Source organism: Schistosoma haematobium, chromosome 7, assembly GCF_000699445.3.
Source record: "Schistosoma haematobium chromosome 7, whole genome shotgun sequence".
In the NCBI taxonomy this organism is placed as follows: domain Eukaryota; kingdom Metazoa; phylum Platyhelminthes; class Trematoda; order Strigeidida; family Schistosomatidae; genus Schistosoma; species Schistosoma haematobium.
In genome coordinates this window covers 15,415,150-15,429,627 of record NC_067202.1, presented here as the reverse complement: position 1 = coordinate 15,429,627, position 14,478 = coordinate 15,415,150, and the positions used below count along the sequence as shown (strand labels likewise).

The following is a 14,478-nucleotide window of genomic DNA, read 5'->3' as shown; positions in this document are numbered from 1 at the left end:
TACTAAAAACAAAGAAGCAATAGACCACTAAGTCGTGATTCAGCGGTTCATATGTCTAAGTTCAATCAACAACCAGTCAGTCATCTACAACGTAGGACCAGGCACATATGTGCATCGGTCCAGGTTGCCATACCTCACCACATTAGCACAACAAGGTGAACACCCGATTCATAGAAGTAGTTAATTCAATGGTGGTAATATATAAAAGAAAGATTGCATATAATGATACAGTACAGGAAGAAAGAATTAGTTCGTATAAAGAAAGATATGAAACGATTTTAATCTCATAGTTTAAGGGCAGATAAAGAGTGTATACACCCACTCGGCTGTGATCGATTCTGAGCCATGTCACCAAGAGTCTCCAACCATTGCTTACGATAGTCACGCGGACCCCAACCAAGTAATCTACATCTGCCAACAACATGGCTCAGACTAGAAGTTAGTGACTTTGTGGACTAATGCCACGTTTTGGTTTGGCCGCGCCTAACTTTCTTCCAATCATCCCCAAGTTCAATCAACGCGTGATGATGCACGACCGTCATTCAAAATCTATAAAATATTGTTTTATTAATCAATACTTCCTTATATCTAACTAAATAGAGACTATTAACATTCAAGTCTATTCGTAAGATCAAAGTGTTCTTAGAATATAATTCTTGATCATTCTTATTATATAGTTTCTTAACGTTAATGTCCATCTTTGTCATAACACTATTCTAATTTAATTTGTTCACAATAACTTCTCACTTAAACTTATTTGTATAAAATATTTTCAATTCATTCTTTGATTTGATCTGGAAAGTTTTAAAGATCAGACAACATCAATCGGAAACCATAAAACAGATCATCATATTACATTCTAATGGTTTAAAAATTGTTCCTTTGCTCTTTACCAACCATCAACACAGTGTATACGGTGCTATAAACTTTCAAATTGATGATCATATTGCACTTTAATCAATAGATTTCAATGATCACTAAAACCATTAAACAAATATGATGATTATTGTCATTACTCAATGAATAATAAATTGTATGCAAAAAACTATAGTGTTCAAAACAACACCATTATAGATAGACCTTGTGATCTATTATATACCAGTGATAAGTTACTTACAATAATGCTCATATATACATATATAGATATATAACTGTCCTTAGATTATGCATTCGTTATACGTTTATCAGAATTAGATTGTTATTCAATCCTAATAAGATATTAAACAATATTAACATGAATAGTGTTTGCACTACGTAGAGATTATCACCACAAAGAAACAGAGAGAGAGAGAGAGAGAGAGAGAGAGAGAGAAAGAAAGAAAAAGAAAACTAACCTACACACAGTCTATATGACCTTATTAAACCAGTGTCATTAATATTAGATAATGACTATTACTACTATTGAATGGAAATCAAATTGTAAGTTACAGTTTAATTTATTATTTAAAGTAGTGAATTTTTTTTTTTCAAATTACAGAGAAGATTGTAGAATGAAACAAAACTGTCCAGTATTTAAATTCACTGAATGTTGTTTTATTTGTATATTCTCATGGTTATTTAGAACTGTAATTGATCAATATCATGTTGGCTAGGTGAATTTAAACCTCACCCCATTACACAAGCAGGTAGCTCTGAGGACTTAGTAGCTAAGTGGATAACACGATGGCGTTTGAAGTGAACGGTACTGGGTTCGAGTTCCGGTGTGAACATCAACAAGTCGGGGATGCAGGCATATCTAGCTGACTAGTACCAAATAGGACGAAACGCGCATCCTGAATTCCACTCCTAGCCAATATCCATCTTCGCTGTCCAGTATTTCATTGCTTTCAATGGTTGCCTAGTCTGGATCAATTCTTAACTTCAACGACAGTGAAGATTCAGTACTTATTGAACCAAGACAAAAAAAATTTAATCATTCATTAGATCATAATCATTGTCTTTTATTCAATACCTGATGATTATTATAAGCTTGAAAAATTCCCTGTTGTTTTTATTCGTTTCTAGGACAAGATTGATCAGTTTATGTATGAATTCACTATTTGATATTATCAAGTTGACATTCATACATAGATAGATATCAGTGAATGCTTTCACCATAATCATTGTAGGAATCCAAGCTACGGAAGTGCAGAAATAGTTATACGATTTCATTTTGACAACCAGTAGTCGCACACAATTTCACCGGTCTACTTATCTATCTACCTGTCGGTTTGTCTCTGTCTTTACCCATATGTCTATACGTTCATCAATCTGTCTATTTATCTGGTATGCATCCGTCTGTCAAGCAATGAATCTCTGTCTAACCGTCTACTTGTCTATATATATATATATATATATATATATATATATATATATATATATATATATATATATATATATAGTGAGCATTTGAATAATGATATAAGTGTCGGACCCGTTGAACAAGCTGATGGCTCTCTGAGTCAGTAATTCGATGGATAAAGCGCTGATGTTTGAAACGAAAGTTGGTGCGTTGAATTCACAACGTAAATATGGACTTTAAAAAACAAACACATTCAGCTGACGAGTTCCAAAAAGAACGAAACGTACATCCTAGGTTTCACTGTTATCCACTATCCATTTGTTCTAAATAACTTACCTCAGATTTTTTTCTTCTTAAATATGAAAATTGAACAACCTATTCATAACTCAATTGTAGTCAAACTTGATTAGTTCAATAATTGCCGATTATTCATTCTAGTAGTGTTGAGTGCTGTTAGACGTTGGGGTCCGCGTGACTATCGTAAGCAATGGTTGGAGAGTGTTGGTGACATGGCTCAGAATCGATCATAATGGAGTATACACTCTCTGTCTTCTTTTAAACTATGAGATTAAAATTGCTTTATACCTTTCTTTCCATGAACTAATTCTTTCTTCGTGTATTATATCGTTATATGCAATTTTTTTTACATATTACCACCATTGAATTAACTACTTCTATGAATCGGGTGTTCACCTTGTTGTGCTAATGTGGTGAGGTATGGCAACTTGAACTGATGCACATATGCGCGTGGTCTTCTCAAATACTTGTAACAGTTCAAATAGGTTTTTTTTTAGAGTCTACACATAATTCTTGGTCACAGCTTGTGTCAAAATCCATTATTTGGTGTAACAACTTAATGTTGGAGTCGACTTGTGTATCATATGGAATCTACAGAGAATAGCTGAAATAATTGATACACTCAAACCGTTATTTTTACACTATGATTGCAAAAACATGTTTCATTCTCATTGTAAACGTTCGAAGCAATACTTAAAGTTATTTTTACTACTTCTTTAGAATTTTGCGCAGAAATCTAACAGTTGTTCTATTGATTATTTTTATCTCGTTCATATGCTATAGATTTAACTGTTACAGGTCTTGAATTCATTGGTTCTACCACTGAACATAATACAGTTCAGTGGTCTTAAGGTGTAACCTTGAAAATAGACCTGAAGGTCTTGCTTTAATTCACTGCCCGTCGGATTGATGGATCTACACGACCATCGAGGTGCCCAACACTGGGACGATACAGCTACTCAATGCTTTCTAATTTTCACTTAATGTCTAACTATGATCAGTTTGTGATGTAAATCATGTATTCACAGTGTAGAGTTGTGGAGATTTTTGAGTTTTTATTGATATCATGGACCGATCAATGTTAGATCACCATTAAAAGTCTGGAATCACTGAACAGACATTTCGTTCTAGTATGTGATTCCTCACCAGTGCGCATCCAAGACCCCATACACGGTCTTTAAAACCACAAACCTTTAGTCTCGCGCTCAGATATTTAATCTCTAGACCATTGAGCCGGCATCCAATGGTGTTAATGTCTGTCTTCAGGCAATCCACTGTCCTTTTGAAACTCTTCATCCATTACCTGAGGTGAATAACTGCCCCATACCTGACAAGAATTGGACTCCACTGTCTATGGCTTGTCACTAGATCTTCAGGAGTTGCACTTTGAATTTATTCACTAGTTAGCACATGATAATGTTTTGTATGAGGTTGCGGAGGTTGTTGAATATTTATTAAGAGTGAAATTCCTGGATTCCGATCTCACGTGCAGGATCATAAATGCACACTTCTGAGGAGTCCCATACTGGGACGAAACGGTCGTCCGATACTTTTAGGCTCTCAATGGTAGTCTAGATCATAGATTCAACTGGACGAGTTATTAAAATCATTTCACATAATGTCAGTACTATTCTTTTTTGCATAAATTGTTATGATTACGTTTATGATGATTAAATGGGTTATAGCTTATTTTTTTCCCTTTAAATTATATTTTTCCTCATCCTGCAGCCAATATACTACTGAATGATAAGCAAAGATGAATAGTGGCTAGCAGTGAAATCCAGGACGCGTGTTTCATCCTATTTGGGATTCGTCAGCTGGATGTACCTACAACACTTGAAAGTTGATGTTTACTGTAGGACTTCAACCTAGTACAGTTGGCTTCAAATACCATCACCTTATTCACTGAATCCAAACATCTACCACCTTATGCAATAGAGTGGCGTTTTAATCCACCACCTCTGAATTAACTACCTTTATGAATCCGGTGTCCATCTTGTTGTGTTAATGAGGTATGGCAACTTGGACCGATGCATATATTTGCCTGGTCCTACGTTGTAACTGACTGACTGACAAGTCCCAAATAGGATGAAACGCACATTCTGAATTCCACTGCTAGTCATTATTCATCTTTACTTATAATTCTTATGAATTCAAGCAATATATGAAAGCACAATACCCATCGTATATACACATATACCAATAACAAACTGATTAATTACAGTCCTAAAACATCAATAGGAAGATTCAAATAAACAACAATATCAAATGGATTTATACTAATGTATAGTTGTTATGTGCACTATCTTGGTTTTTATCGATCTACTATGTATATAGTGCTTCGTTATTCAATCAATCAATCAATCATATGATTAGAATACACAATGAATTGTGCTAACAATTCCATTATACTATTGTGTTTATTTCATTAAATATTAAAAATCAATAATTTATTATTATTATTATTATTATTATTATTATTATTATTATTATTATTATTATTATTATAACCCAGTCAGCTATCAATGTATGTATTCATGTATCCTTTTTTTGATGATAATAATAATAATAATAATAAATTCAAATTCAAGTGTATAACTAAAATTAGCCTAATAGTCAGTCAGTCAGTCATTCAGTCAATCAATTAATTAATGAATTGATTAGTCGATCGATCGTTCGATCGATTAATTGATGATGGTCAGGCAGTCGATCACGTGTATCAAATTTATTCGATCATGATTAAATGAATGACAAAATGAATGAGTCATATGATTTTTTCTAAAAAAAAAAAGAAAAATAATAATGTGATGTGAATATTCCCTTTTTTTTTTAGAGAGAGAGAGAGAGAGCATGTTTTATCTAGGCATAGATACATAGATAGATGGATAGATGGATGTGTGATTTATAGTATGATGAAAAAAAAGTCTGGTAAATCTGAATTTAGGACATGAATAACATAAATAAATCAATTAACTATTCTTTATTTAGTATCTGTCTTTCTTTTTTTAATTAAATGATCTAATTAACCGTAGATATATATATATATATTAGTAAGATAGATATATAATAAATGAGAAATTAAATAGGGATTGTTATTATCCTAGTGAAGATTTAATTATGAGGCGATCAAACCAAAACGTGACATTCATGGTTGAAATCACTAACTTGTAGTCTAAGCCATGTTGGCTGGTATATGCAGACTATTTGATTGGGGTTCACGTGACTATCTTAATCAATGGTTGAGGATTCTGGGTGACATGGCTCAAAATCGATCACAATGTCGTATGTGTATACACTCTTTGTCTTCATAATTGATTGATCACTATGTGGTGATAATTGTCATGTGTGTTAAGTCCTCCTTAGCGCAGATCGAATCCTGTTGAGCCCGAAACCCGGGTCTAGGATTTCCTGTTGACTACCTCCAACCACCACCTTATCTCAACATAGTGCACGCAATGTCGAATCACCTTGACTAGTGACCACATTGCAACTTGATCGATAGCATTCGATCTGCACTAAGAAGGACTTGACACACATGACACTGATCACCACCAATCGATAATCAATTGTGATTAAATCTCAGTCCTACAGGAGGTCGGTCGCGGCCCGGATAGCCCAATGGTAACGTCTCTGACTGTGAAGCTGAGTGACGCGAGAGGGAATCCGTCAAGGAGTACCAGTTCCCTCAAGATTACAGGTACATCTTACTGACGAGTGCATAGTAGCACGAAACCTGGGTCCAGGATTTCCTGTTGACTACCTCTAACCACCATCTAACACTTTGTCTTCCTTTAAACTAAGAGATAAAATCACTTCATATCTTTCTTTCTACGAACTAATTCTTTCTTCCTGTACTGTATCATTATATGCAATCTTTCTTTTATATATTACCACCATTGAATTAACTACTTCTATGAATCGGGTGTTCACCTTGTTGTGCTAATGTGGTGAGGTATGGCAACTTGAACTGACGCACATATGTGCCTGCTTTTACGTTGTAGCTGACTGACTGAACTTCTGAGAGCTATTAATGAATTTATATATATATATATATATATATATATATATATATATATATTCTTGTATATTCATATTTCTCTTATTATAAGCTTCATTTTAATCTATAGATCATTATTATTCGATTTACTATTCTTAAGTTATGTTCAGTTTATTAATTACCGTCACCCCACGTTCACAGTCACTTTTTGGCTGATATATAAACCAAGTATGTTTGAAATACACGAATTACATAGTAGAAGCTGTTATTGGCGTTCTGGACTCAAGTGGATGGGCTAGGCGAACAAAAGACCAATAAGAACGGTAGGCCGCTCATATCGACCGGACGTCATTGGTTTAGTACAGTAATAAGATTGAATAAGTCGTATTTCGATTGGCAAATAAATCATGTAATAAAAAGACGGGTTTAAAGACACAACAGGGACGACTGTTTATGTTACAGACCATCTTAGTAAAATATAAGAAATATACATCGTATACTTCATTTGTAAAATTTTATCATTTGTCCTTCATATTCTGTATGATTTATCCAATTCATAATTCGTTTCTATTTTCTCTTCTATTCTATTCAATTTATCTTCTTGGCCTTTTATTGCTAAGTTTTTCATTTCCAGTTGATGTTACATACTACTTATGTCTGTTGACGAACATAAGTAGTATACATCGCAGAAATAGTTTGTTGAAATTTACCATTATGATATCATATGATTCAAGTTTAAGTCAATGGTATACTTTTGAGATCAAACTAATCAAGATTGAAAAAGTGACTTTAAGGTTTTTACACAAAATTCAATTTCTTTGTAATAACAATCAGTAAAATTACCTTGTAAGTGTAAGTCAAAAAACGTTTTAAATGATAATAAGAAATGATGTATGATAGTATTAAACTTAATGATGCATACACCTGGCTTGGTGCTGAACTGTATGCATCCTGGCTTAGTGATAATTACCCTAAGCTTCAGTGGTTGAATATTAAACTTACTAAATTTTAGGATTTAGTCTCTATAGATAATTTATAAGCCAATTTACACTATTCCAAAATCCTGATGACATAACATTTTATGGTTGAACTAATCAGACAATGACTCTTGTATTTTTGAGTGAAATTCATACAACACTCAGAACAATATGACATTATAACTGATGTTAATGAGTGATTAAAATCCCTAAGCTTTATCTTAAACACCTAACCCTAGTTAGAAACAATCCAGGAATTGTTAAAAATCTTTTTGTGATCTTTTAATGGTTCGAAAATATGAACAGTTTATATCCATAAGTACAAGTTTATATGTCATCATTTCTTTTTTCGATTTAGAAACAGAGTAGCCTATTAAAAAAAAAGATATTTATAAATAATAGAATGAAGTAAAATCGGTTTGCGATTTCCAATATTATTGTTTCCTTTTTCCATGGACTATCCATTAATAAACGGATTTTTTTATGAATGGTTAAAAATAACTAGCTAACTAACTAATTTACTTACTTGCGCCTGTTACTCCCAATGGAGCATAGGCAGCCAACCAGCATTCTCCAAACCACTCTGTCTTAGGCCTTTTTTTCTAGTTCCATCCAATTCTTGTTCATTTTTCCCATGTCTATTTCCATTTCCCGGCGTAATATGTTCTTTGGTCTTCCTCTTCTCTTTTTCGCCTTATGGATTCCATGTGAGGACTTGCATTGTGACGCAGTTGGGTGCTTCCCTCAATATGTGTCCTATCCACTCCCTGATTTCTTCCTCCACTGGAATTTGGTTTGTTCTCTCCCACAGTAGGCTGTTGCTGATAGTGTCTGGACAACTCCGCCTGGAGCGCATCTGGGGCTGCTGTCGGTCCCAAGCCTGGATAAACGAGGAGGGTTGGACATGGGGTTAGCGACCCCATCCCGCAGAAAACTAACTTGCTAAAAAAACGCTAACCACAAAAAGATTATTCAAACCATTTAAATTCTGCCTTGGGAGTCAGAAGGTCTTCATTTAGAAGAGTTATGACGCCTCGTGATGAAAGCCGAGTTCCTTCAGAATTCACGAGGCTCATGCCCCTTTGACAATCAGAGCAACCATTTATTTAGGTACATGGAATGCTGTTACAATGTGGGAGACTGGGATAGTCTTCCAAATTGCTGCAGAAATAAGGAAATACAACCTGGAGGTGCTTGGGAATGGTTAAGAACTTTTTGGAAATTGATTGCAGTTGTTTTAAATTCATCCCTAAAATATAGTTTTATACAAATTTGTACCTGATATTTAAAAGTAAATAATGTCTTATGAATAATGATAGAATATGACAATTGATCTAAACTAGTTCATTTTTTGATCTTATAGGTTTAGATAGATTGAAACACAAAATCAATAATGTGTCTTATATCAAAGGTACACATGATTATTGATATTCATTAAAACGACACATCTAAAACTTCTATAAGTCTTTGTTTAGGTCAAATAGTTTCGTATTACAGGAAGCTGTTGTCAATTTTTCTCTCTTATTATCTAAATTGAATATGTGAATAAGTTACCAGATGGTAAATGATTACTGGGATGTAATCTTAACTACTGATCCATAGTCTATCATCTAATGCATGTACTATATCTACTAAAACAAGTGATATAACGTTACGTTAAACTTCGATTTGATATTAGTTTATTAATTCAGTAGCCAAGAATCTATGAATTTAATACTGTAGAGCTTCATAATGATGATTATGATATAAACCAATTTCTTAATTTTAAATAAACTAATTTGTAAATGGTAAATTCTGAATAAATAATTTTTTGTGAGAAAAGTCCACGGGTGAACTCGAGGAAACTTGAACAAGCTCAGAAAGAGCCGAAGATATTCCATCTAATCATCTTTTGGAAGAATATTCCAGAATTCCTACGTGTAACTTCCCTATTGGACAGATGCTAATAACCCCCTATGTGTGTGTGGATTGATTAACTACAATGAGAATTTCGTTTTTACTCAGAACTATAAATACCTGACAGTTTTGTACCATAACTGACACTACTTGGAATAACATTCCTTTCATTTGTCTTCTATCTTCTCATTTTCAACTTGACAGTGTTCTAGCGTTCGAGTGCTCAAGTTGTACGCGGCATATTTAGAATCTAAACTCTAGTTATAACATTTTTATTCATTGAAACTAAGAGAGAGTGGTGCTGAGTCGACTTTTGAAAAACTTCAACGGAGCCTCCAGAGGCCCAAAAGGAACCGAAGAGTCCTAGCCAATCAGAGCATGATGGGGCATTCTAGAATTACAACGTGGCGTGCTACTATTGGTCAGTAGCATAATATGTCGCTAACGGATTGGCCGAAATATGATGTTGATTTAACAAACGTTAACATCTATAAATACCCATTTTTTTCTGTACAATAACGAGCCTTGGAGTAAAGTGTCTCTCTCATACTTTTGCGTCTTCTTTCTGGTGTTCAGGTCGCTGTATAGTTCTAGCGTGCGGGTTATCAGAATAGATTAGGAACGAATATAGCGTCCAATCGACAAGGCTTAACAAGTGGGCTAATTTCACTTATATCTTTCATACCTTTTTACAGCAGACAAAACAAGAATTTCACTTCCAGAAGATGATGAAAAAGAAACTGGATTTATTGAATTGATTAGTAAATCTTTACCACATTGTAAATTAATCCAAGGACAAAGACGACAACAACAGCAGGATGAATCTATCATTGAAATAAATTCAGATAAGGAATTAGAATCAATAATTCAATTAATGAATGGAACATTCCAAGATAATCACTTATCTAATTCAATACAAAATAAAGTGAATCCATATGGTAAACAATACACTTCAATGTATACATGTAAACATTTGAATATTACCATGAATAATAATAATAATAATAATAATCAAATAATGAAACAAACACGAACATTTCTATCAAAACCATATCAACAAGAAAGTCAATTCATCAGAAACAATCAACCATATTTTAAACAAACGAATGAACAAGAACAATATGATCATATTAATACTAATTATTATTATTATGATGATGATGATCAGTTTTATCCAAGTAGTAATTGTCAAAATGAACAAGATGAACAATGGAATGATACAATCGATCATGACTGTAATAAGTCAAATATAACAGAAGTACATTTAGAAAAAGAAGAAGAACAGTTACTAAGGGATTTATTTTTCATAAGTAATTAACTATTTATATATTTAAAAAAACAATTTCGAGTAGGAACAACATGTGTGTATGTTTTCTTTTATTCTTTTTGTTTCCATTACTTATTGAATAAGAAGAAGAAAAAAACAAATAAAAAGGACTATGATAATTTTTCCATTTGATTTGTAAATCATAAGTCAAAGTATATCATACGATTAAAATGTAACAACAATAAAAAGTGTGAAGCCATGATCAGGGGTATCCACTCGGTATCAGGTAGTGATAGGTATCTTATTTATTTATTTATTTACTTATTTATTTATTTATTTATTTATTTATTTATTTATTATTATTATTATTATTATTATTATTATTATTATTATTATTATTATTATTATTATTATTTGAACACATATATACTGGTACAAGGGGGCACCAAATACATATGCGCCACACAAATCTCATTTGATTTGTATGAGGGCTGGGATACTGCCCGGATGCTTAAACCGAAGCAGGTGGTTTTCTTAAAGGACCACACCCGAAGCCTTTAACCTAAACGTCTGATCCACAAGGCAGTGGAGCATCGTAAGGAGATGCAGTCCCATGATAGCCGGTGACCAACGATTGGTTCATACGTCATTTGTTCCCTGAGGATTCTGGAGCTTATGTGCACCATTGGTTTGGAATGATAGTTTTCCAACACCCCTAGGTGGACTCTCCGTGTCCACCAACCTGGTTAAAGCTCCTATCGGACATTCGATTTTCGTCCTCTCAGTTTCGTAAACAATACCCCATGGTGCGAGAAGGCTGTGAGTAGAACTTCCCTGGCAGAGGCTGTATAGGCGTGGTCATGTGAAAGAATTTCGAGTGGGAGAGCTGACTCTTTCACACTCGGCCGTACCAGGGCATTTGAGGGCAGAGACAGGTATCCACTTCAGACAACCGATGAATGATTGCGCAAGATCGTGGATTGATTAAAGTTAGACATCAACACCGTCGGATACTGACTCAATGATCTAGAGGTTAAGCATCTGAGCGTAAAACTAAAGGTTCATAGTCTAAGGACCGCATGAGGGGTCTTAGATGTGCACCGATGAGGAGTTACATAGTAACGGCTATCCAGTGCTTCCAAGTTTTCCATTATGGTCTAGCTTCAATTGACTCAATTGATCTCAACTATTAAAATTACTATAATATCCACAAAAATTCCTTCTTATATTGAATTGTTAATCAGTTGAGAAGAGAAAAATCCAATCAAAATACTTGATAAATTGAATAATCTATTAACTCTAAGCTAACAAACTTTGTCATAATCTTATATACCATTTTGTTGGGGGTGGGGGTGAGGGTGGGTGTGGACTAAGTGAAATCCAAAAAAGTAACATTGAAATCTTGATTAACTTCTATAGAGACAAGTATTTGATAAGGAATTACCCTAAATAAGTTAAAACACTGTGTTATTTAATAATAATCAATCAAATAGAGGTAAATTCAAAAGAATCTTGTTACGTCATGTTTATAATTCTGAACATCAATTGAATTTAATAATCGATAAATTGCTTGCAAAACATTAGATTACTAGGGAATTGAGGTTGGACTTCGAACTAGGATTACAATTGAGTTTCGATTTGGTTTAAGATTAAGAGTATGATTCAAGTTAATATTAAGTATAGAATAAAGAATAATCCAACGGATAAACTAACCCTAAATTCTAACTGTCAACATCGTTTTTAAGCCACACTCTAGCTATTAGGTACCTAGAAATGCTCAATAACCCTGTAGTGACCATATATGTATATCCTTCATGACCTGTTTAATTTCACATTGTAACTTATTGATTCATAATTACGGCTTCCAGATTTGCTAAAACATATTAGACCCTCCAGGTGATCCGGTAATATATGTTAGCTTTATCCCGCGACCATTGTTGCTACATTGATGTGGTGATCGGGCTTGCCAATCAGGATGAACCAATAGAGCTATACTAGCCAGAACAATTGTTCCTCAAGATCCTAACAATTACTGAGATTAATCACAAAAATGTCGTGTGTGACCGACCTCAAGCAGTTGTCCCAAGAGCACTGCGGCCACGATCTCAGGTTAATAAGACTACCTCTAATCCAGTTTCTTTTTCAAGTACCTCCAGAAGAACCTTTCCACGGTGTGGTTAACCGGGAAGTGATAACCGCCCTCATACCGCTAACAGCACTCAAGACCACTGTACTCATAACCAACTTCACTCTTCAGTTCCTATTATTCCTCCTAGGTCGACTTTCAACTCTAAACTTCCTCTTTTGACTCCCACCTCAAATGTCACCATGACCAAGGATCCTAGTGCGCGAAATAATGTCTCACGTCTACTGAGACCTCGCTCCAAACTACACATTGGAAAGGCTCAATCGAAGACTTGCACTCGTTCTGGAGTACATGTTTAGACTCTGATCATGCTCTAACATGAACACGCATTTGCTTTCACCTCACTGGATGCAGAAAAACCACATTAAGACCCATTACAGTGGAACTCAGCGATAAGAGAGCCAAAGATAAATTTCACGAACAAGTGAGGTCACACCCAAGCAATTCTGAAAACGAGGCTGACCCAGATGTTGCTTGAAATCATATACAAACAGTTGTAGAAACAGCACCCACATCTACTAGTGATTTTAATCAAAGGGTTACGAAAAATCAGTGCATTTCTACTAAGTCCATTGAACGCGTAGATTCACGTAAACTCATCACCCATCATGCTCCAAGCACGATGAAGAGCGAAAACAAATCACATCTACCTAAACCAAAAGTTATGGAACAATAGTGAGCAGTGGTGGGCAACGAAAGCAAAAGTGATGGAAAAGACAATGGCTTCACGTAACACTGGACAGCTTTTCAGACTAATAAAATTAAACCGGAATTAAAGAGTTAAGTGTAAATGAGACAATCTCGAAAAAAGGACCACACTCCTATCTGCTCTCAGTTCAGACGGTTAGAACGATAGGAGGAACACTTTAAGAAGCAGTTCACCTGGTCTTCAGATACTCTACAACTACAACTATCCACCATTTCCAAACAGTCGGAATGGAACATTGAAATAGACACTCTGAATTTAATTAAATTTCAAAAAGCTATAACCAATCTGAAACGAGGAAGAGTAGCTGGTCCAGATGGATTAACTCCAAAAGTCTTCAAGGATGGTGGTCCAGATTTGGCAATTAGCTTGATTAACATTTTAGTAAAAATCTGGAAATTCGACGTTATCTCATCTGACTGGTCACAATCACTTATCGTCCCAATATATAAGAAAGGGTCAAAATCGTCCTGTGACAACCATAGAGGGATTAGTTTAAATGATATAGTATCTAAAATACGAGCCTCGATAATTATCAGACACCTAACTAAGACTCGTGAACTGCAAACACGAGAAAATCAAACTGGCTTCAGACATGGTTGTCACTGCATCGACCACATATTCACCATTCTTCAGGTTCTAGAACACAGGCATACTTATCGGCGTCAGACAATGGTGGTCTTTCTTGACTTAAAAGCAGCACTTGACTCCGTAGACCGCGAGATTCTGTGGCAGTGTCTGTCATTGAAAGGTGTACCTCAGAATTACATAAGCCTTGTGATGGCTCTTTACTCGAACACTACCAGTCGTGTCAGAACTGATGGTGAACTGTCATCTGATTTTGCAACCTCAAGTGGTATCGGACAGGGCTGTCTACTATCTTCGTTTCTACTTAATCTCATCATAAACAT

General features: G+C 34.7%; 1 protein-coding gene across 1 annotated transcript in view; it reads left to right on the top strand.

Annotated features, from left to right (window-relative positions):
- CAND1 (Cullin-associated NEDD8-dissociated protein 1) overlaps window positions 1-14,478 on the top strand; it is a 125,008-nt gene that overhangs the window by 108,128 nt on the left and 2,402 nt on the right. The window contains exon 36 of the mRNA XM_051218094.1: window positions 10,144-11,011. The gene's annotated coding sequence lies outside the window, so the exon portion shown is untranslated. The remainder of the gene's footprint in view (window positions 1-10,143; window positions 11,012-14,478) is intronic.